This window comes from Suncus etruscus, chromosome 17 (assembly GCF_024139225.1).
Source record: "Suncus etruscus isolate mSunEtr1 chromosome 17, mSunEtr1.pri.cur, whole genome shotgun sequence".
NCBI lineage: Eukaryota > Metazoa > Chordata > Mammalia > Eulipotyphla > Soricidae > Suncus > Suncus etruscus.
Window position 1 is genome coordinate 20,748,445 of NC_064864.1, and position 24,522 is coordinate 20,772,966.

Sequence of the window (24,522 nt, forward strand, 5' to 3'; positions counted from 1 at the left end):
TGGGATGTCAGGGGATCGAACCGAGGTCTGCTCTGGCCCCTACTTCAAGCCTTTTTAATAGAGGAGTCTAGGGGCCTATGACAAACCCCTAGCCGAAAGAGGGAGAAAGGAGAGAGAGAGCTGGGTTTGGGAACAATGTAAGGTCAGATTGAGGGCCAGGTAAAAGAAACAGGTATATAATGTAAAGGATAAATACTCCAAAATGATACAACTAAAGGTCTGTCAAAATCAAGGAGAAAAGCTGTAGCCAGGAGTAGAAAAAGTTAATTCAAATTGCTGCTTCAACTGCCTCTTCCAGCTACTATATACTCTCCAACATCTTACTTTCCACCCCCATCATCACTGGGGGGACTTTTATATCCCCAGCCAGCCAATAATAATTAAAGTGTTTCTTAAAGGGGTGGACTCCTTTTATGGCTGGGGCTGTGCTTCTGTTAGGGTAATACTTAATATAGGACAAGACCAAACCAAACAAAAAAAACCCAACTAACCCTGCTAGGATTAACTTCCACACCCTCAGCAATTCTACCTCTTGTAGCCTAAATCAAAGGCCCCAAATCACTATTCAAAAAAGATCCTGGGGCCGGAGCGGTGGTGCAGGGCATAAGGTATCTGCCTTGCACATGCTAGCCTAGGACGGACCTCGGTTCGATTCCCTAGCGTCCCATATGGTCCCCCAAGCCAGGAGTAATTTCTGAGTGCATAGCCAGGAGTAACCTCTGAGAGTCACCGGGTGTGGCCGAAAAACAAAAACAAAACAAAACAAAACAGAAGAGATCCTTGGTCTTGTTTGGTAGCTCATCGTATTATTTTCACATTGACATGCATTCATCTTCATTCAAAGGAAATGGAAGTTTTTCTTTCTTTTATTGGGCCATACCCATTGGTGCTCACTCCTGGCTCTGCATTCGGGGATCACTCTTGGTGGACTAGGGGGACCATATGCAATGATGGTGATTAAACCCGAAAGGTCACATGCAAGGCAGTGCCCTTGTACCAATGTACTATCTATTTCTCTGGCTTTGTGGAAATGGCAATGTTTTCACGCATGCACTGTAAATAAACATCAGCAGATGTGTCAAGTCCTTAAGGAGCCAGCAATGGTTCTGTGATTAACGTGCTTGCTCTGTAAGAATAAAGCTGTGAGTTTGATTCCTGGCACTGCATGTCATGTCCTCCTGGCAACATGGCCAATTATGTTATCTGTTTTCCTGGCCACACTAAAGCCAGGTGTGTTTGTACATGAAAACGAAAAAGACATTACAACATTACAACCAGGAGTCCCCACAAATGCTACAAATGCAGGACCCAGGGAGATAACTCATGTTTCAATAGTTCATATTAGGCAAGTTTGGGGTGGGCCATGCAGTATTATAAATCAAACCGGGGTCTCTAACATGAAAATCACATGCTCCAGCCTGTTGAGCTATCTTTTTACCTAAGACCACCAGTTTTAACTCAAATACAACCTGCAGTCCAATCCTGTCCATGCCTCCAGGCACAGCCAAAATAGCCCTGGTGGTCCTCAGCAGACCATCAAAAGTCTGCATCCTCGAGTGCTAAGCAACAGCTGGCTCAGCCAGGTTGGTTGAGTATTGCCGAGAGTGGCCCTGGACCCCTTGAGCACCATTTGGGAGCCCAGAGGGAATAAAAAGGTACAATCCTTGTTGAGCACATGTACAGCTCTGCAACTATCGTGGAATGGCCCCAGGAGCACCATATCTTAGAGAAAAGACACCACAAACCTGAGGTAGGGCTCCTAGAGGGGACCACAACTATATGTGCCCCCACCAATTAGCGCAACACAACCAACCACAGTAAGGAAGAGGCAACAATCTTTCAAAAAATGGACTAACTTGAGACGGAGCAATAGCACATCGGTAGGGCATTTGCCTTGCACATGGCCAACCCTGGAGGAACACTAGTAGGATCCCCGGTATCTCATATGGTGGCCTGAGCCTGCCAGGAGTGACTTTTGAGCACAGAGCCAGGAGCCACCGGAGAGCCGCCAGGTGTGACCCAAAAGCCAAAAAAAAAAAAAAAAGACGGACTAACTTGACAATATGTTCCTAGACTCATTTTAATATCCATAAAGAAAAAAATATCCATAAAAGAGGGGTGGGAAAGATGGTCCAGGGGTGAAGGCACTTGTGTTGCATTCTGCTGACCTGGCTTTGATCCCTGGCACCATATATGATCCCCTGAACACTTCTAGGTGTGGCCCAAAAATCTAAAAGCAAGCAAACAAATCGTAAAAATGTGCACAAAAGGACACTAGGAACTTTGCAGCCATGTTGTCAAGTTCTGAAGCTGCTATTGTCTCTTCAGCTGGCAGCAAAGTGCAGCGGACACTGTGGTCTCACCTGCACTCCAGGAAGCCCTTTAAAAAACAGGATACCAGTGCTTAAAGGACAGCAAAAAGTCCCTCCCTAAGTGTTCAGAGCACTGCATGGAGGGCAGAGAACTGTGGAACAGAAGCAGGTGGGCTGGACATGGCATCCTGAGAGGATGGGCGCTGGCCATCTGCCCTTAAACCCAGGAAGCAGGAAGGCTCTGGCCAGCGGAGTCTCTGCAAGCCATGCCCAGCAGCTGTCCATTTCCAGCCCTGCCCAGGGACTGAACGTGACCTAAGAGTGGCAGAGGCTTCGTTCCTCTCTTCTGTTGTGTCTCCTTGTGCCCTAGGGTGGGGACACATTTTGACTGAGCAAACTTTCTAAAGCTGGGAGAGAGGTCAGGCTTCTACTGGAAGGTTTTTCCTAATCTTGAAGTCCTTCCTGCTCCTGAGAGGGCCTCCCTGCCCTTCTTTTCTGTTCAAATAAATTTTCTTCCTTCTAAGTGTTTATTTATTGCCATTGCATGCCATAAAAACATTTTTTCCTGATAACCCAAACTAAGGTGTTCTCAGTTTTAGGGCTACACAGAGCAGTGCTCAGGGAATTCCTTCTGGAGGGCTCAGGAAGGGACATATGAGGTCCTAGGGGTTGAACCTATATAAGCTACATGCAAGGTAAGCACCTTCTTCCCTGCTGTACTATTTTTCTGGCCTCAAGACCTTTATTTATTTATTTTGGTTTTTGGGTCACACCCGGCAGTGCTCAGGGGTTATGCCTGGCTCTATGCTCAGAAATCGCCCCTGGCAGGCACAAGGGACCATATGGGATGCTGGGATTTGAATCACCGTCCTTCTGCAAAAAGACAAATGCCTTACCTCCAAGCTATCTCTCCACCCCGACCTTTATTTATTTTACAATCTTTCATTTTTTTTGTTGTTGTTGTTGTTTTGCTTTGTTTTTGGACTCTACCAGATGGTGCTCAGGGTTTACTCCTGGCTCTACACTCAGGGATCATTCATGGCATTGCTCAGGGGATCATATGGGTACCAGGATTGAATATGGGTGAGCCACCTGCAAGACAAGTGCCCTGCCTACTGTACTATTACTCTAGCCCATCAAGAACTTATTTTTTTGGCTTTTTGGGCCACATCTGGCGATGCTCAGGGGTTCCTCCTGGCTCTCTGCTCAGAAATCTCTCCTGGTAGGCTTGGGGGACAATATGGGATACTGAGGATTGAACCCAGGTCTGTCCTGGGTCAGCTGCATGCAAGGCAAATGCCTTACTGCTGTGCTATTGTTCCAGTCCCAAAAACCTTATTTAAAAAAAAATATTATTTTGGGAGCTGGAGAGATAGCACAGCTGTAGGACGTTTGCCTTGCATGCAGCCTATCCAGAACAGATGATGGTTCGATTCCTAGCATCTCATATGGTTCCCTGTGCCTGCCAGGAGCCATTTCTGAGCTGAGGAGTAACCCCTGAATGCCAGCAGGTGTGACCCAAAAACACCAAAAAAACCCTGGGAGTTACAAAGCTGTTGATAACTATTTGGGCATTCAATATTCTAACTCCAAACCCATTACCAGTGTCAGTTTCCCTCTACCAATTACCCCAAGTTTCCTTTCTCTCCCCACTCTACCCACCTCTTTAGCAGTTCTTATTCCAGTTGATCCGGCTCCTTCCTTGGGAGTTTTTCATCAACTGTCACCAGCTTCCTGTAGCTTTGCTGACTCTCCCCACAGTGCTAATCCTGTCCCCTCCTGTTTGGGTTTCAATTTTACTGAGAAGGGCTTAGTGTTTCTATGGCTTCAACGAGGAATAGAAGACGGACTCAATGTGACTCTGCCCTGACCTTTTGTGCTCACCACAACTGTACCTCCAACTCTCTAGCATCCTGTCAACCATTCCCTATGTCAGTGCCCCCCCACCCTTCTCTTTTTCCTCCCTCCCCTCTCTGTCACATTGGGGTTCCCCACCACCACCACTGGGTGCTTTCAAGGCCTTGACGCAATGACCTGAAGCCAGGAAAAGGGAGAATTAAATAAGCTGAAGCATTTAGCTCACATCTCCCTAAGGTAATGTGGGGTGCGAATAGATGAAAATCTTAAAGACTGCCTCCTCAAACGAGAGAAAACTTTAGCTCATTCCTGCTCATTTTTTTTTTTTTTGGACCACACCTGACTGTGCTCAGGGGTTACTCCTTGTTCTGTGCTCAGAAATTGCTCCTGGCAGGCTCAGGAGGCCATATGGGATACTGGGAATGGAACCCAGGTCCATCCTGGGTCAGCTGCGTGCAAGGCAAGTGCCCTATCGCTGTGCTATCACTCCAGGTCCCAGGTCCAAATCTTATATAAGCTTATATGAGCTTTATGTCACCGCACTCAGGGATGACACACAGCTAAAATGTTGAAATGAAAGCCCTAAGATCTCTATTTGCATAGGAAAGTTGATAAAAATAAAATATATAATAAAGTATGATATGTAAACTATCGTAATATATTTCCCTACTTCCAGAAGATAGAACCAAATTGGCTTATAAACATCCTTAATGGAGTCTCATCCTAATCTGTTTAGAGAGAAGTGCTTATATAAATTAAATCTTCCTTAAACTTGCAGCCTTGCATCCTAGGAGGGAACTAAAGGGTGTCAAGCAAAGTAAAGCTTATGGAGTGGGACAAAAATTAGGTGAGCCCATTTGTATGTGGTATATAAAGCAAGGAAGGGAATAGACAGTATCAAATGCACATAAACCCTTTCATACTAAAACTGAGATTCCAGAGATGAAGTGGGCGTTAGGGGATGGGGAAGAAAGAGGTGGAGGGTCAGAGCAATAGCACAGCAGGCAGGGCATTATTAGCCTTGCACACAATGGACCCCAGTTCGATCCCTGGCATCCCATGTAGTCCCCCAAGCCTGCCAGGAATAACTTCTGAGCCTAGAACCAGGAGTAACCCAAGTGCTGCCGATGTGGCCAAAAAAAATGAGGTGGACCAGAGGTGACCCAGTACAGAGGTGGAGGGCAAAGGATACTTTGCTGGTGGTGGTGGCAGTGCAATTAAATTGAACACCAAAAATCTTGCCAGGAACACTACTGTGACCCTGTTACCCAAGTAACCAAAACATATTAAACAACCAGAAGACTGAACTATTCAGCCAACACCATTCAGCCAACACCCATGGCTAGGTGCCCACATCCCTGCTAAGATCCAGGGGATAGGCCCAGCCCCCACAAGTGCCAATGAACAAACCCAGAAGGACATCACAGGGCCAAATTCCCAGGTCTCCTTTTTGCAAAATTTTGCTCCTCCGAGACTCTCTCCAGCTCTCTGCTGTTCCCACTCTTTATTCCCTCCTCCCTTTGTACCACGCAAGCCCTTTGAGCAAACCAGAACAGACTTCAGCTCCTAACAATAGCTAAAATAAAATCTGCCCTTACTTGAAGCTCATCTGAAGTAACACGTGATACGCCCCTCTCACTGGCTCCTGCAGAGCCTCTTAGAGACCCAAGTCTGGGGCAAAAGGACATAAAAGAGTGCTGGAGCTACACTACAGCTTCAGGATAGGAAGCTTGCCTTGCAAAACAGTTGACGGGGACTTGATTCTTGGCACCCCATAACAGGGTTCCTGAACCTGTCAGGAGTGATCCCTGAGCAACAGAGTCAAATAAGCCCAGAGTACCGCTGGATGTGGCTCCCCCAAAACAAAACAAAACAAAACAAAACAAAAGAAAACAAAACAAAACAACCAAACCAAAAAAGGACAGAGTCCCTTTAAAAAACAGAAAATTAGTCGGCTAGCTGGTCAGGCTACAAAACTTCCCCGGTCTCTTGATTCTTAAATAGATATAAAACCACATCACCTTGATCCCAGCCTTGCAGGGTTTGGGTGTTCCAGCCTGTTGACCTATTGGCAGAGACTGGGCAAGTTATAAAGCAGCTACAGCTTGAAGCTCACAACTCACCACTTCTTGAATCTTCTGCAGAGCAGCCCAGAGCAAAAGGAGCGTTTGTACCGGGAAAGGCTGAGTCCCCAAGTAGGTGCATTTATGCAAATGAACTTTCCAGCTGTAAGTTCTGATTGGTGGAAAGGTGACACGCAGGGGTTGGACATAAGTTCTGATTGGTGGAAAGGTGACATGCAGGGGTTGGGAAAACGGTCCCTGGGAAGTTTATGGTTCTCACCTTGGGGGGTTTTAATGTGCAAATGAATTATGAACTTTACACATTCTGGGACCTCTTTACACTTTCCAGAGAGTTTTTTTGTTGGGATTCTGGGTGATGCCAGAGGTTTATTTTGTTCTGTTTTGTTTTCCTTCTTTTATTTGTGGAAGTCTTTTCAACCGTTCTCCAGAAAGGGGAGAGAACCTTTACTGGGGAACCACACCCCTGCAATATTCCCAGCAAACCGGCAGCTCATTTTTCCGCTCCTGGCGATGTTGGGGGGGGGGGGGATCACATGGTGCCAGGGACTGACCCGGGGTTCTTACAAGCAGAGCCTGTCCAATAGCTCACCGAGTCCCCTCTCCAGCCTAAGGGGACCCCCATGGAAGTGATTCCCGATTCCCGGAGCTCTCCAGGAACTCTCCCATTCCTATCCAGCCAGTCTCTGATCCAAGACAGAAAAGTCTGTGGCATCTTCCGGCCGGTCCGATTCAGGCCAGAAACTGACCTCCACCCTGCTGTCGACCCATATACGGATCCCTCGTGTCTGTCCATCCATCTCCGGGTCATCCCACAACTTCGCCCCAACTCCAGTCTGGCTGTACCCTCATCGGGTCAATCAATTCCCCCCTCCCGAGCTCCCGAGCTCCTGGGAGGGTACCTGCCACAGGTTCCCCAATTTAGAACACACCCTGTACCCCAGATCTGGAGACACACTGAGTCAGCTAAACTCAGACCTAAATCCCGTTGGTATTTTGCACACACACACACACACACACACACACACACACACACACACACACACACACACCACCCCATATTCCCCCACTGAGCCTGGGGCTCAACAATCCTGTGCACCAGATCTGAAGACACACAGGGTAAGCTAAACTCAGACCTGGGTCCCATTGGCATTCTGCGCGCGCGCGCGCACACACACACACACACACACCCCTTCCCCAGTACCAGGAGAGAACTCTGTACACACACACACAAACACAAACAGACACACACACACACCCTCCTTAGTACCAGGTGTGATTTCTGAACACACACAGACACACACAAATCCTCCCCAGTACCAAGAGGGATTTCTGTTCACACACACACACACACACACACACCCCACCCCGTGTCCCCCTACTGAGCCTGGGGCTCAACGATCCTGTGCCCCAGATCTAGAGACACACAGGGTAAGCTAAACTCAGACCTGGGTCCCATTGGCATTGTGCACACACACACACACACACACACACACACACACACACACATCTGGAGACACACAGGGTCCCATTGGCATTCTGCACACACACACACACACATCTGGAGACACACAGGGTAAGCTAAACTCAGACCTGGGTCCCATTGGCATTCTGCACACACACACACACACACACAGACACACACACACACACACACACACACCTTCCTCAGTACTAGGAGAGAACTCTGTACACACACACAAACACAAACACACACACACAAACTCCCCAGTACCAAGAGGGATTTCTGTACACACACACAGACACACACACACACAATTACAAACACACACACACACACACCCCACCCCGTGTCCCCCACCAAGCCCAGTGGGGCGGCTCAACGCTCATTCCCCGCACGTTGCACGCCGGCTCCCTCCCGGCCCGGCCCAGCCCGCGGCCGGCCGGCGACTCACCACCGCTGGGCCCGGGCGGCGCAGGCAGAGGCAGCGGGCAGGCGGGCGGGCAGGCGGCAGGCAGTGCGGCGGGCAGCCCCGACCCGGCCGGCCCGCCCCGCCCGAAGGCCCCTCGCGATGGCCGCCCTGGGCGCCGCTCTGTGGGCGCCGCGCGGCTGCTTCGGGGCCCGGCTGCGGCTGCGGGCGCTGGGCGCCGGCGTGCGGGGGGCGGCGAGGGCCGCGGCAGGTAGGGCGGGGCTCGGGGTCCCCGGAGAGCCGAGGCTCGGGGTGGGCCGTGGGGGGAGCTGGCCGCGATGGCCCCGGGTTCCCTGGCGAGGCGGCGCGTGTCCGTCCCCGGGGTCAGGGGTCAGGGGTCGGGGGTCATCGCCTTCGCACTTGGGGAGACCGCGCCAGAGGCATTCTCTTGGGAAGTGGGACCTGTTGGGGAGTGGGACCTGTGCTTGCTTACAGCAAACTCTTTTTCCCCTTGAGCTTTTGGGGTACCCTCCTCCCCCAGAAGGTAACGGTCTTGCCCAGGATCCTAGCGGCCATTGCAGCAGGTGTTTCTATGCTGATGCAGGAATTCCTGGATGGGTGCCAGGAAGACAGTGGGTGGGCGTGTGTTGGGGTGTGGGAGACACAAGGCTTCTCCTGGGTGGGTAGATGGGTGGATGTTGGGGTGAAGGAGACTCTACAAGGCTTCTCCTGGGTGGGGGTGAGTGCTGCGGTTGGGGACACTCTTCAAGACTTCTGCTGGACGCTGCAAGAGACACTGACTGAATCATGAGTAACTGAGCTGATCTCAGGCACTAACTAGGCTCTGGGTTCAGAGGGATCCGGACAGGTCTGTGCGGGTTGGTCTGTGTGGTTTAGAACTGCCCCCCTCCCAAAAACAAAAGGAACTGAGGGCCAGAGCAGTGGCACAAATAGTAGGGCGTTTGCCTTGCACATGCTGACCTAGGACAGACCTTGGTTGGATCCCCAGTGTCCTATATGGTCCTTAAAGCTAGGAGCAATTTCTGATCACATAGCCAGGAGTAACCTCTGAGGGTCACTGGGTGTGGCCCCAAAACCAAAATAAATAAATAAAAGAACTGGTCTTGGTGCATGGCTAATGCCTACACAGAGACTATACACTCCCGATCAATGACCTACATTGATCAGCCCCCAAACCTTGAGCTGACCTAGGTGAAGGCTGCCTGGGAGGCTGTGGCAGGGCTGATTGAGTCATAGCCTTGGGGTGCTGAGGTTTTGGATGGCCTTGTTGGCTGGTGATAACCACTACCAGTATGGAAGGGGGAATGCACGGCTATTTTCAGGTTTCCCCGACCTCATAGTTTGTGTCCAATGGGACACTCATGATGATTAAACACATCATCATGAACAGTGGAGACCTCAGCCCGCCAGGTGGGAATATGAGTCTCCACTACCAGGAACTTCTGTGTGCTGGGACCATGGCAGAATCCCCTGCCCCGTTCCAAGAGGCCTGCCCTCCGGAGTTCAGATGCCTCTAGGGTCTTCAGGACTCAGGTGGGTTTTGAGGGAAAATCCCCATGTGAAGCTGGTAATGAGAGGGCCTGGGGACACTGCCCACTTCGACTCAGGGCCAATTTGAGTCTCCTGTCATTCCAGCCTCTGTGAATCCTACACATTTATTTGTAGGGCCCATTGCCAGCAGAGCCAGGAGTTAGCTGCTCCTGGCCATACTTGCCCATGGTGCAGCTCCTCTCGACTGGTACTTAGGAGGTGCCTAGGACCATATCCAGCATTATTTGGGGTGTCCTGTAATATCAGGGATCTAACTCATAGTCTTGAGTATCCAGGTATGTATTCTATCATATGAGCTGTCTCCCTGGGCTCCTCCTCCATGCATTTAAAGGCAAATTAATGAGCCTGAGAGATAGCATGGAGGTAGGGCGTTTGACTTGCACGCAGAAGGTCAGTGGTTTGAATCCTGGCATCCCATATGGTCCCCTGAGCCTGCCAGAAGCGATTTCTGAGTGTAGAGCCAGGAGTAGCCCCTGAGCGCTGCCGAATGTGACCCAAAAACCAATAAATAAATAAATAAATAAATAAATAAGATATAAAAGGCAAATTTAGGGGCCAGAAAGATAGCACAGTGGCAGGGCATGTGCCTTGCATGCAGCCATCCAGGATGGATGGTCGTTTGAATCTTAGCATCCCATATGGTCCCCCATGCCTGCCAGGAGTGATTTCTGAGTGCAGAGCCAGGAGTAGCCCCTGAGCACTGTCAGGTGTGACCCAAAAACTAAAAGCAAAATAAAAAATAAAGGCAAATTTAGGGCAGTACAGTGGGTAGGGTGCTTGCTTTGCACACAGCAGACCCTGGTTTAATCCCAAGCACCTCATATGGTCCCCTAAGCACCACGGTAGATATGATCCCAATATTAAAAAGAGTATAGTACAGTGGGATTGATTGATTGATAGTATACCAGGAATGATTCTTGAGTGCCAGAAATAAGCCCTGAGTAGCCCTCCCTCAAAAAAGGCAAATCTGGGACCAAGGAGGTAGGTCAGGTTAGGGTCCATCATTACATGGGACTCCAGGTCAGTCTTAGGCACTGCAGGATCCTGGAGCATCAGCATTGTTCTTGGTGGCCTCTGAGCACCTGGGAGACCCCCACCTCCAGGGAACAAATTTCCTCTACTGACACAAGGTCAATAGAGGTCAGCAGGCTCTTCAATGCTTTATCAGTCAAAAGCACTCCTGGGTGTACACTTGGGAGAGTAAACGGTCAAAGATAAGGCCATGGTCACAGATTCAGCCCCTCAATGTGCCGTGCCCCAATAGGTGGCCCTGGGGACAGTGTGAGGCTGCAAGGCAGGACACCCAGTGAGGCCACTGAAGGACAAGCCTGCAATGGAAGGTAGGATGTTCTTGGGCAGAGCCTTGTGTCACTCCCACATGGGACAGCTGGGGAAGAGAGACCCCTCTGTGGTCCTCTCATCTTGGGGATGAGGCAGTTTTGCTCTCTCTAGTAGTCAGGCAGTTCTTGGCTCCTGGGATCATCCAGACAGGGCTGTCAGATGAATGATAACATCAGTCGAATCCTCTTCTGAATCCTCATGTTTGTTTGTGTGTTTTTTTCCACACCAGGTGATGTTCAGGGCTTACTCCTGGCTCTCTGCTCAGGGATCACTCCTGGCAGGCTCAGGGGACCATATGGGATGTAGGGGATTGAAGCCAATTTGGCACATACAAGGCAAGGACCTTACCAGTTGAACCTTCTCTTGGGCCTCCTGCATTGCCTTTGGGACTGGGTCCACTTTGGCTGATGTGTGGCATGAACCTCCACATATGCATATACATGCATGACAAAATTGCCCTTGAACAAGGGCTGGAGCTATGTGGTGGGTGAGTAGCTCTGTGGGCACCGTAATTGGCTCTGCCTTCTCTTTGCCGGTTCCCCTGTTGCTGTGGGCGGCTTCTGTCCTATAGCCATCAGTGAGATTTCGGTGAATCCACTTTAGGGAGAGTGGGCTGCATGGAAGGCAAAATATGAAATATAAAATAATGAAACCACACACAGAGAATGTGGGGTCAACACGGTTTTCTGGCAGGAGTGCGGCAAGTTTAATTTTTTAAGCAGGGGAATTTATAGGGGTAAAATTAGCCATACATAAAGCGATGGGTGTGACTGTAAAAATTCTAGGTTACAAAGGAAAAGGTTACATACAACTCAAGGCAACTCTTTGCAAGTTTACTTTAAACGCAAAATTAGGATTAGGAAGGAGTAGAAAATATCTAGGAACTTGATCTTTACTGGACTGGACTCTGTTGTTTTAGAGGTTAAGTAAAGGGAGGAGCCAAATCCCCCAAAAATGAGTTTCCTTATTTCTAAAGGAGGGTCAATAGTCAATAGCCAGGCTCTGCATTCTGGTTATGCCCTTGATTACCAGAAAATGCAGCTGCAAGGACATATTTGAAAAAGAGAGAAAAAGTATTGTCTTTGCTTTTAGGGCTGGCTATTATCCAGAAAAGGGATTTCAAATAAACTTGGTGCTGGAATTTCTGAGCCAAATTATTTGATAGAGGCCATAATTTTGCCTGATATTTACAAAGGAGAGATAGTCAAATACTGATTGAAAATGTAATGCCGAGGCCGGCGAGGTGGCGCTAGAGGTAAGGTGTCTGCCTTGCAAGCCCTAGCCAAGGAAAGATCATGACCTTGGTTCGATCCCCTGGTGTCCCATATGGTCCCCCCAAACCAGGGGCAATTTCTGAGCGTTTAGCCAGGAGTAACCCCTGAGCATCAAACGGGTGTGGTCTGAAAAACCAAAAAAAAAAAAAAAAAAAAAAAAGTAATGCCAAGCATCTCTTTGGAAATTTCTCATCTTAACCATCCATGCAGGGGAAAAAGGCGTCTACCGAGGGCCTTTTGAGGAACCTCATGGGGGTTAATTTAGTTCTCCCCACCAGGAAAATCTGAGGATACATCTGGTGGGCTGAGCCCCCCTAAAAGTTAGGTATGCTCTGGAACCCTGTTCCCTGCAGGCACATGGATGGGTTCAGGGCCCTGGGGTGCCTACACATCTGGGACCCTAAGAGATGCCCTAGACTCCTGGCCTATTCTCCACAGCCTTGCCTGTGGGAGATGAGGCAAAGATGCATGCGTCATGCATCCTTGAACGGATGTGCCCACATACTGGTGCTGCCTCAGGGCAATCTTGCTTTGATGAGGAGGCCTGGGGATTTTAAGAAGCAGAGGCAGCTCTTTATGTTGTGGTCGTTTCAAACCTGTTTGCCTTCCTCTGCTGGGAGCAGTTGGTGCCAGCCTCAGTGGCCCTGAAGGGCCCTAGATCAGAGCTCTCATGAGGTGCTCCGAACCTGCCTCTCCACTCCCTTTTTACTGTCCCCCTCTCTCCCTGTCTCTTGTCTACCTTTCATGTGGGACTTGGCAGATGAGAGACAGATAAAACCTTCCAGTTGCTGGGGCTGGGGTATGTGTGGGAGGCTTCCAGGGAGGAATCAGGTGACTGTTATTTCTCTCTCCTCTCTCTACTCTCTCTCCGTCCCTGCCCCCAAGACCCTGGTACTCTGGAAAGTGCCATCACCTGGGCCTGAAGCCAAATTTCCATGACCTCCTTGCTATGGTGGATTTCGCAGAAGCTGTTCCCTGCTAACCCAGCCTCCCCTTGATGTTGCTCAGTCTCTTAAACATGTACCGATGATGCCTATGTCTCGGCCTGTCCCAGCATTGAGCTCTCTGGCCCAGCAGAGTCGGTCGGTCACAGAGCAGCTTGCTTTCCATAGTGATGAGATCTTTGCTCATCTGTGCCCCAGACTTGTGCTTGCCCCTTCCTTTTTCACTTCTCACCTCCTAAGTTGGGGGCCTGGGAGGTAGGTACGGCTTGGTAGTACTCAGAGATCACTCCTGCTGGGGATCAGCTTATACGTGGTGCCAGGAGTGAACCTGGGTTATCTGTGTGCAAGGGTCTTACTCCTGTTATGTCTTTTAGCTCACTCTCACCTCTCACCCCAGCAGGAAAGCAGGACTTTGATCTCCTGGTGATTGGAGGAGGGTCTGGTGGCCTCGCCTGCGCAAAGGAAGGTATGTGTTCATGTCTGTGACCCTCTGGCATGGCAGTTGTGCAGTCTTTGGGAGGCGGGCACAGAGAGGGCCGTGCTGCTCTGGTGAGTGGGTGTTTGTGCCCCCTGAGTGGTCTGGAAGAGGAGCCACAGTTCTGCAACACCTCATTAGCCTTCCAGGGCCACCCCAGCAGTCCAATCAAAGTACCCACTGCCTGCGGTGCTCCAGATGTTTCTACAGCACCTATTAGCCCAGGGAGGGCTCTGTGACACCCCTTTATCCTGGGCTGCACCTCCAGGCCCCCAAGCCTCCATGCCCTGCCCACCTATCCAACATTGCCGGTGCTGCTCATAGCCTCCTTGCTATTCTGCATCTGACCCTGGAGTCTGTCTAGCCTGATGTCTTGCCATGGCAGCCTGCCCTGCCTGTCTACTAGCGCTTTGCCACTTCAGGGATCCCTGCGGCTCCTGCATCTCCCTGGTCTCCGCTGCTGAGGAGCTGTTTAGAATCACCCCATTCCTGCAGCTTGTCTGGTAACCTGTCTCCTTTCCACCACTGGTCCCATTTGCTCCTCATGCTGACACTGTTCTGCAAAGACCCCCATTTAGTTTGCCAGCTGTGTCTCCCTCTTGTGGCTACCTACAGGTGCTGCTCGGTTTAGCTGTGTTGCATGAAGGAGCTGGACCCAGTGGGATCCAGAGATTCTTAGTGTCACGTTTCATATTTTGTTGCCAGTCTGGTGGCAAACAGATGGTGTGTCTTCAGTGGGGCCCTGTACCCTGGAAGCAGGCAGATGTGGGCAAGGGGTGAGGAGGAGACCAAGGACAGAGCAGGGCTGGCTCTTTGACAGCCGATGCTGGGTTCTAGAACCACATATGATGTAAAGGAAGTTCACTGTCTAGAGCTTTGTCCCAAGAGGTGTGGGGAGTGTGGGTTCCTGCAGCGGGAGGCAGGAGCTTGAGAAGTCTTCTAGCTGATCTGGGGACCCCAAAGGGCCATGAACTCCTTTTTCTTTTTTTGGTTTTTGGTTTTTGGGTCACACCTGGTCGTGCTAGGGGTTGCTCCTGGCTTTGCACTCAGAAATAGCTCCTGGCAGGCTTGGGGACCATATGGGATGCCGGGATTCGAACCACTGTCTGCTCTATTTTGCTGTGTGCAAGGCAAGTGCCCTACTTCTGTGCTATCTCTTCGGTCCCCCATGAACTCCTTATCCTTCTGAACCACACAGGAAGGAGGCCATCCTGTGAGCCATCTGCCTCCATGCTGCTCATTTTAGCAGAATGTTCTGGGCACTGTGTCCCGCTGGCATCATCTTTCTAGAGACTCTTTGCTACCTGCAGCGTTCCTGTTGGCTTTGCCACTTGTAACATTGTTGTTTCTCCCGTAGATGATCTTGGGTTCTGGTTTTTTATTTAAACACTGTGATTACAAACATAACTGTAGTTGGGTTTCAATCACCAAAATGTTTTGGGGACCATACCTAGCCGTACTTGTCACTCCTGATAGTATTAAGAGAAATATACTGGAGACACAGTTCTGGGGGAATGAACCAGGGATTCGTACTTTGCAGAGCATGCGTACTAGGCTTTGAGTTATCTCCCCAGCCCCAATCTCGTTTATTTTCTTAGTTTAATGTACATGTAATTGACTTACTATAAACTATACATTAATCAGATTATGTCCTAAGGTCTGAGATGGGTCCACAGTGCACCAGGAAGCCAACCCCATCTCAGCCCCACGGACTGTATGAGTGTGTATACAGGGTGCTGTCACAGGTCCCTACACTCAAACATCAGAGTCATATTTTGTCACAGCTCTGGGACTGGAAGTCCCATGTGAGGGTCCTGCTGGACTGTTTCTCTTGAGGCTCCTCCCTAGAAACCCAGATAGGGTCTCCCTCTATCTGTTTTTTTTTTTTTTTTTTTTTGGTTTTTGGGCCACACCCGGCGAAGCTCAGGGGTTACTCCTGGCCGTCTGCTCAGAAATAGCTCTTGGCAGGCACGGGGGACCATATGGGACACTGGGATTCGAACCAACCACCTTTGGTGCTGGATAGGCTGCTTGCAAGGCAAATGCCACTGTGCTATCTCTCCGGGCCCCCTCTATCTGTTTTTAGTTTTGATTTAAGGCACTGATCAGACTGGCTTAGGGTCTGTCCTCTGACGCCACCTGTGAGGTCACATCTACAGGTACTGCAGGGTTAGAGCTGCAGCATGGGAATTGAGGGAGGATACCAGTCCTCAAGTTTTGTCAAACATAGAATCCCTTCTGGCTCCATACCCTCTGGCACTCTCTGTCTGGGTTGCATCTTCTAGAAGTCTTTTTACTTGGAATCATGCTGTGTGCATTCTTTTTAACTTCCACATAGTGCAGTGCTCTTATTTATTTATTTATTTATTTATTTATTTATTTATTTTTTGGGCCACACTCGGTGACCCTCAAGGGTTACTCCTGGCTATGCACTCAGAAATCGCTTCTGGCTTGGGGGACCATATGGGACTCCAGGGGATTGAACCGCCATCCGTCCTAGGTTAGCTCGTGCAAGGCAAACACCCTACTGCTGCGCCACCGCTTCAGCCCCTGCGATATTCTTGAGTTCCATCTCGGATGACATGTGCACCCAGACTTTATTCTTGTTTAAAAATCTTTTGTATGTTCATTCACCGAGATCTGCACATTTGTGGGTTTCCAGAAAGCCATTATAAACTGTGCTGCTTGGAACATTTGTGTGTGTGTGTGTGTGTGTGTGTGTGTGTGTGTGTGTGTGTGTGTGTGTATTTGGTAAATGTTTTTTTTAATTATCTTTATTTAAACACCGTGATTACAAATATGATTGTAGTTGTATGATTTCAGTCATGTAAAGAGCAGCCCCCCTTCACCAGTGCAACATTCCCACCACCAATGTCCCAATGCCCCATTTGGTAAATGTTTTAAAGTCTTTTGGGTCGGAGAGATAGCATAGTGGTAGGGGAGAGATAGCATAGTGGTAGGGCGTTTGCCTTAGACGCAGAAGGATGGTGATTTGAATCCCGGCATCCCATATGGTCCCCCGAGCCTGCCAGGAGCGATTTCTGAGCCTAGAGCCAGGAGTAACCCCTGAGCGCTGCCAGGTATGACCCAAAAACAAAACAAAAAACAAAAACAAAAAACCAAACTTTTGGGTAGATGCTGAAAAGTGAAAATGCTGAATTATATGGTATATTTAGTTGTTTTTTTGCTTTCGTTTTGTTTTGCTTTCCCCATTTCTTTCTCTTTTGTGTTCCCAGGGACTGAACCCAGAGCCTCATGCATAAGGCATTTGCTATACTGCTAAGCCACACACCCAAACCTATTCTTTCATTTATTTTAGCAGCATTTAATCATTTTCAGTCCCTTCTTTCAAGTCTTTCACATCATTTGTCAGAATAATTCCTAAGTGTTTCACATTTTTTAAATAATAGTTTTATTGAGTTATAAGTAGTGCTTTGCAGAAATCATCCATTTAGGGCCTGGAGCAGTAGTACAGTAGAAAAGGCTTTCACCTTGCATGCCACTGAACTGGTGTCAATCCGGGGTGTTCCATATAGTTCCCTGAACCCTGCCAGGAGTGACCTCTGAATGTAGAGCCAGGAGGTGTAGCACAGGCAGGTGTGGGTCCAAAACCAAATAAATAAAGTGACTCATTTATTAACTAATCTATACTATAGTCTCACTTGTATAACTGCTTTGTTTTGTTTTGTTTTGGGGCCACACTGTTTGATGCTCAGGGGTTACTCCTGGTTAAATGCTCAGAAATTGCCCCTGGCTTGGGGGGACCATATGGGATGCCGGGGGATCGAACCGCGGTCCTTCCTTGGCTAGCACTTGCAAGGCAGACACCTTACCTCTAGCACCACCTCACCTCACTTGTATAACTGCTTGTACAACCACAATAAGTTGCAGAATGTTTCCATCACCCCCACTTCAGTCCTTGGGATGCAAAGATTCCCCAATTTCTTCCACTCCTTGGCTCCTAGTAGCCCCCAATTCACCGTCAGTCTTTTTTTGAATTTGTCTATTCTAGAAATTTGATAAAGATTGGTGGTCTTTGTTTATTCCTTTTTTTTATTTTTTATTTTTGTTACTGCTATTGGTGGTAATGCCAGGGACCAAACCCAGGATGGCCTCCCATGTACAAAGCATCTACCACTGAGCTACCTTGTCCCCTTGTCATGATGCTTTCAGTGTTTATCTGTGGTAAAGCATCTGTCAGTACTTGATCTTTTTTTATGACTTTATGAAGAATATTTTGTTGTATTGTTAGCCCCTATTTTGTTATCCACTTGTTGATAGATTCATGGATTCTCAACACCTGCTGTAGACATGGCTTCTGTGGACACTGTGCAGCTTTTGTGTGGATTTTATTTTCTTTGCCTTCTACTGAGAAGTGGAAATGCTAGGCATGAGAACTCCATTCACTTGGGAGAAACACCCAGACTGTTTTCTGAAGTGGCTCTAGCAGTTTGTGTTCTCTTCAGCAGCAGAAGGCCTTGAATGGCTTTAGACAATGGCTGTTGTCTGTTCTGTCTCTGACAGTTGTCAGAGTAGGTGGGAAGTGTAGTTCAGTTTGTTAACATGTGCTTTCCGAATCAGCAACACAAAGCATTTTTTCATATATATAATTTTATAATTTTATTATATATATTTATATATTTGTTTTGTTTTGTTTTGGGGCCACAACTAGTGGTACTCAGGGGTTATTTCTGGCTCTGCACTCAGGAGTCACTCCTGGAAGGCTTAGAGGAACATATGGAATGCTGGAGATCAAACCATGGTGGGCTGCATGCAAGGCACTGTGCTATTGCTCCAGCCCCACTTTTTTTTATATATCTATGGGCCATTTGTATGGCTTTGGAGAAAGCTATTTAGAACGTTTTATTTTTTATTTATTTATTTATTTTGGTTTTTGGGTCACACCCGGCGTTGCTCAGGGGTTACTCCTGGCTGTCTGCTCAGAAATAGCTCCTGGCAGGCACGGGGGACCGTATGGGACACCGGGATTCGAACCAACCACCTTTGGTCCTGGATCGGCTGCTTGCAAGGCAAACGCCGCTGTGCTATCTCTCTGGGCCCTAGAATGTTTTATTTATTTATTTATTTTTTATTTATTTTTTTTTTTTTTTGGTTTTTGGGCCACACCCAGCAGTGCTCAGGGGTTACTCCTGGCTGTCTGCTCAGAAATAGCTCCTGGCAGGCACGGGGGACCATATGGGACACCAGGATTTGAACCAACCACCTTTGGTCCTGGATTGGCTGCTTGCAAGGCAAACACCGCTGTGCTATCTCTCCGGGCCCAGAACGTTTTATTTTTAAAATGTGTGTGTGTGTGTGTGTGTGTGTGTGTGTGTGTGTGTGTGTGTGTGTGTTGGTGGTGCTTAGGGCTTATTCCTGATTTTATAATCAGGAATCACTCCTGGCAGAATTCGGGGACCATATGGGATGCCAGGATCAACCTGGGTTGGTAGCATCCATGTGTCTAATCTGATGTACTATCATTCTGGCTCAGATCCTTTTAATTTTTTAATTAGGCTGTCTTTTATTACTGAGTTACATTTTACATACATATATTATATATATATTTAGTTAGTTAGTAATGGGGAAGATGTATGTGAGTTCAGGCTTTTTCTGTTTGGAGAATCCTATGTTCTTTTGAACATCTCTTCTTGCTTGCTGTTTTTCTCACACACACACATTTCTTTTTTTTTTTTTTCTTTTTTTTTTTTGGTTTTTGGGCCACACCCGGCGGTGCTCAGGGGTTACTCCTGGCTGTCTGCTCAGAAATAGCTCCTGGCAGGCACGGGGGACCATATTGGACACCGGGATTCGAACCAACCACCTTTGGTCCTGGATCGGCTGCTTGCAAGGCAAACGCCACTGTGCTATCTCTCCGGGCCCTCATACACACATTTCTAAGTAAATTTCTTTAAATAAAATAATTTTGGGGCTGTTTTGATAACTCAGTGGTATTTGTGCCTTGCATGCAACCCACTTGGGATGGATTCAGGTTTAATCCCCGGCATTCCATATGGTTCCCAATGCTGCCAGAATCAATTTCTGAGTAGAGTCAGGAGTAACCCTTGAGCACTACCCAGTGTGGCCCCAAAACAAACAAACAAAAAGAAAAGAAAAGATTTTACGCACTCAACAAATTACTTGAGTTCTATTTGTATGTGAATACTAGTCTTTTACCAGTTTTATAATTTGCAATTTTTTTTGTTTGTTTTTCGGCCACATCCGGTGACGCTCAGAGGTTATGCTCAGAAATCGCTCCTGGCTTGGGGGACCATATGAGACACCGGGTAATTGAACCATGGTCCGTCCTGCCCTAGGTTAGCACGTGCAAGGCACAAGGCAGATGCCCTACCGCTTGTACCACTGCTTCTGCTGGCCCCTGATTTGCAAATATTTTGTCCTAGTTAGTAGATGATCTTTTGACTTGTTAATGCCCTTTATTGCACAAAAGTTTTACATTCTGATGAAGTTCAGTTTATCTGTTCTCTTTGTTTTGCTGGGTTTACTGATTTTAAGGCTATGCTCCGGGCTTATTCCTGTTTCTGTGTTCAAATATCATTCCTGTGTCCTTCCTGCTATCTTCTGCTCAGGCATCATTTGTGTGTCCCACCTGTGTCTGATGGGGTGGGAAATCTGTGGCTTGTTTTTGTTCCTTGATCATGGGACTCTTCCTCTGGTTGCTTTCTGGATTTTCTCTTTGACGAGGTATAAGCCTTTGAATGATGTGATATCTTGGTGTAGTTCTTTTTTGTTTTTTGTTTTTGGGCCATACCCATTTGACGCTCAGGGTTTACTCCTGGCTATGAGCTCAGAAATCACTCCTGGCTTGGGGGGACCATATGGGACGCCAGGGAATCGAACCACGGTCCGTCCTATGCTAGCGCTTGCAAGGCAGACACCTTACCTCTAGCACCACCTTCCCGGCCCCTTAATGTAGTTCTTAAATAATTTTTCTGTCAGAGTTCATTGAGCTTCTTGGGTCTATGGATTTATAGATTTTAGCAAGTTCTGAGGCTTTTCAATTTAAGATAAATCTCTCTTTCTCTGCCACCCCCACTTTTGATGACTTTAATTATATGTCACCTCAACTTTTGGAGGGTAGAGATCATTGGAACTCATTTTAGGATGATTTCTTTCTTCTATTTTTTTGGGTGTGTCATACTTTGTGGTGCATAGGGTGTTCTCCTCACTCTGGACTCAAGGATTACTCTTGGCTGGTTTAAACAACCATATGGGATGCCAGGCATTAAACTCAGGTTCTTTGGCATGCAGTGGAAACTCCTACAACTGTACTATTGCTCTGAGCCCTGGCCATTTAAAAAAAATTATGGGTCATGCCCAGTGGCGCTAGCTAGATCACGTATGTCCAGACCACTGCTGGGAGTGTTTGGTTGGGAGCAGGGTGAGGGTGAGGCTTCTGCCTCAGGGCTCAGACTTCACAGTGTGGGGCATGGGTTGGTGATATTTGGGGACCACCAGGACCACACTTGGTGGTACTCTGGGCTTCCTGCAGTGCAGGTTACTTACCTCAGGACCTTGCATATACTATGTGTTTAGCCTGCTCATGGCTCCATGCCTAGTATTTTTTGCTAGAAACTTTGAACTTTATTGGTTTCTAGATATATTTGTATTTCTAGAATTTTTTTTTTTTGGTTTTTGCTTTGGGGGGGGGGCACACCTGGCAGCACTTTGGGGATACTCCTGGCTCTGCACTCAGGAATCACTCGTGGCAGGTTCTGAGGACCAAGTAGGATGCTGGGGATCAAACCTAGGTTGACTGTACAAGGCAAGCTCTTTACTTTCTGGCCCATAAATCTTTTCCCTTGCATGTTCCAAATTGTAGTGCACTATAAAGAGGTAATTAAATTCTTCTTAGTCTTTCACTAAGGTCTGTTAGGTCTGGAGGTGTGCCTAGTCTCAGGCTTGTTATTCTCAACCCAGGGTGTGGCATATCTTAATACTTTTACAGACCCATCCCCGGGACTGTATTTTTTCCAGGCTGGCTTCCTGGAAGAGATACTCTGCCCTTCGGTATGGGCACTGTCCCCTCAGCCTCTGATCAGGTTGCCGGTGGGCCCCAGGGATTTCCCATGCTGCTGCACATGTCTCCTCCCTGCTCTCCTATGTCTTTTTTGAACCCCGGCAGTGCTCAGGGGCTTCTCCTGGCTCTACGCTCAGAAATCGCTCCTGGCAGGCTTGGGGGACCATATGGGATGCCGGGATTTGAACCACCGTCCTTCTTCGACTAAGGGAAATGCCCGACCGCTGTGCTATCTCTCCGGCCCCTGTGTCTTTTTTTTTTTTTTTTTTGGTTTTTGGGCCACACCCGGCGATGCTCAGGGGTTACTCCTGGCTGTCTGTTCAGAAATAGCTCCTGGCAGGCACGGGGGACCATATGGGACACTGGGATTCGAACCAACCACCTTGGGTCCTGGATCGGCTGCTTGCAAGGCAAACACCGCTGTGCTATTTCTCCGGGCCCTGGCCCCTGTGTCTTAAACTCTGGGCATCTCATCTCCTAGCGCAGCATCCCTACTCTGCCCTGACCCCTCTCTCGGCAGTGTCCCTGAGACTCTCCATTTGTGGGCCCCACCTCGGCCTTCCCTGCCTCGGCATGCTCTGGCCTTGCTTTTCTGGGGTTCAGTTTCTTGCAACTATGTTTCATGTACTGTGCCTGGATTTTGGCTGTTTTGGGTGAAGGTATAAAATCAGTCCCTGTTCACTCTCATGCTCAGATATGGGGGCCAGACACCCCCTCCTATGGAGGATACCTTTCAGTTCTGCCCAGAATCTCATTTGCAGTCAACTGAGCACAGTGGGATTTAAACTAGCTCTTTACAACTTGGTTCTAATTTTAGCTCTGGATAACCATGAATATTATCATCATCTTTTTTTTTTTTTTTTTCTGGCTATTTCCAGCAGTGCTTGTGGGACTCTGCAGTGTCGGGAACCAAACCCTGAGTTCCACATGCAAAACCTCTCCATCTCTTTGAGACTCTCCCAGCCCTATTATTATTATTATTTTTCTTTTTTCACCCCCTTGTTGACTGTGTTCATTGTTCATCACAGTGACGGGAGTCTGCACCTTTACCTGGCTATGGTGCTTGCTCTGGGTCACATCTCAGGTTGGTGGTGCTCTCTCATCCATCACAGTGCTCATGAGGCCTGCACTCTTGAGCTGCAGTGCTTGCACACATGATGTAGGGGGCTGTGTTCCTCGCTGAGGAAACATGTGGTAGTGCTGGCACATGTGCTTGCTAGGGCTCGTGTGCCCTGGCCATGAGATATGCTCATCTCTCTAGTCACAGTGCTTGCTGGTGGGGGGACTCTTTGTTTTTGGGTCACACCTGTCAGTGCTCAGGGGTTACTCCTGGCTCTATGCTCAGAAATTGCTCCTGGGAGCCTCAGGGGACCATATGGGATGCCGGGATTTGAACCACTGACTTTCTGCATGCAAGGCAAATGCTTTACCTCCGTGCTATCTCTCCGGCCCCTGTGGGGGGACTCTTTATATGGTGCTCACACACCATATAAAATAGCTAGAGTGTGACTGGACATTGTTTGCAGTGCTGGAGCCTGCACAGAGCAGGGCTGACCCCAACAGCAGATATGTTAGCATTGTGTAATGCTAGGAATTTGAACTTGTGACCATGTTGCTTATAAGGCAGGTGTTCTCAGCCCCTGCACTATATACTTCTCAGGCCTGTGGCATATTATTTCAAGCACTCGTGGCCCATTATGCTTCCTTTTGGCATATCCTTTGGTAGGTCCAGAGTAATGCAGTGCCCCAGAGAAAGCTCTGTGATGAGCCCTGCCAGCTGTGTTCAGAGTTAGCCTCAGAACCTGTGGCTCATGATGGTGGTGGTGACTTTCCTGGAATTAGAGGGGAAACTGGGAGACTCAGGCAGGATGTGTGGTTTGGAGTCTGGGTCTGCTCTCTTCCTGGGAATCTTACGGACCTGCAACCTGCCCCTTGGGCTAAGCTTGGGTTGCCTCCTCCTCAGAGCAAGGCAACTCTGGTGAGCTCCCATCAAACAGGCACAGACAGGAAGTGAGGTGGGCGAGGGGTGTGCTAAGTTTTAGGACTTTCTGGGGTGGAGGTGTGCACACTGTGTGGGTGCCGAGTATGCAGAATGTAGTTCATGAATCGTAGCCGGGAGGCCTGGCCTGCGAAGTTACTCTGGAGATTATAGGGTGACTGGAGACCTCCCAGCTGCATCAGCTCCCTGTGGGGAGTTGTGTGCATGCAAAGGGGAGGTGTAAGTGCTCACCACGGGGAGGTGTGTGGTGTATTCAATTCGGGGATGTGTGTGCAGGTATATATATGTATGTGGGAGGTATATATTTTGCTGCCGATGCTTGCCAGAGTCCTCTACCGCCCTCTTCTGGAAACTCATCCTCTCCCCATACCCCCTGACTCCTGAGGTCCTCAGCCTTCCTGACACTCACCTATTTCTTGTCATGGCAGCTGCTCAGCTGGGAAAGAAGGTGGCGGTGCTGGACTACGTGGATCCTTCCCCCCGAGGTAGGTGTCCCATGCTCAGCGTGTGTCCTGGGAGAGGGCAAAAGAGGGGGACCCCACTGTCTATTGAAAGGGAGTGATGGGGGTCCGGAGAGATAGCACAGCGGCGTTTGCCTTGCAAGCAGCCGATCCAGGACCAAAGATGGTTGGTTCAAATCCCGGTGTCCCATATGGTCCCCCGTGCCTGCCAGGAGCTATTTCTCAGCAGACAGCTAGGAGTAACCCCTGAGCATCGCCAGGTGTGGCCCAAAAACAAAACAAAACAAAACAAAA

At 48.7% G+C, this 24,522-nt stretch overlaps 2 protein-coding genes across 3 annotated transcripts in view; one reads left to right on the plus strand and one right to left on the minus strand.

The window, feature by feature from the left end:
- Positions 1-400: 400 nt before the first annotated feature.
- GP1BB (glycoprotein Ib platelet subunit beta) overlaps positions 401-24,522 on the minus strand; it is a 218,518-nt gene continuing 194,396 nt past the window's right edge. Inside the window, exon 3 of the transcript XR_007490716.1 lies at positions 401-410. The gene's annotated coding sequence lies outside the window, so the exon portion shown is untranslated. The remainder of the gene's footprint in view (positions 411-24,522) is intronic.
- The window catches only part of TXNRD2 (thioredoxin reductase 2), a 58,964-nt gene continuing 42,737 nt past the window's right edge, over positions 8,296-24,522 (plus strand). The window contains exons 1-3 of one of the 2 annotated variants that reach the window (XM_049764640.1): positions 8,296-8,392; positions 13,650-13,718; positions 24,196-24,252. The gene's annotated coding sequence lies outside the window, so the exon portion shown is untranslated. Of the gene's footprint in view, positions 8,393-13,649; positions 13,719-24,190; positions 24,253-24,522 lie in introns of those variants that run through there. The other variant, XM_049764639.1, reaches the window with a different exon arrangement.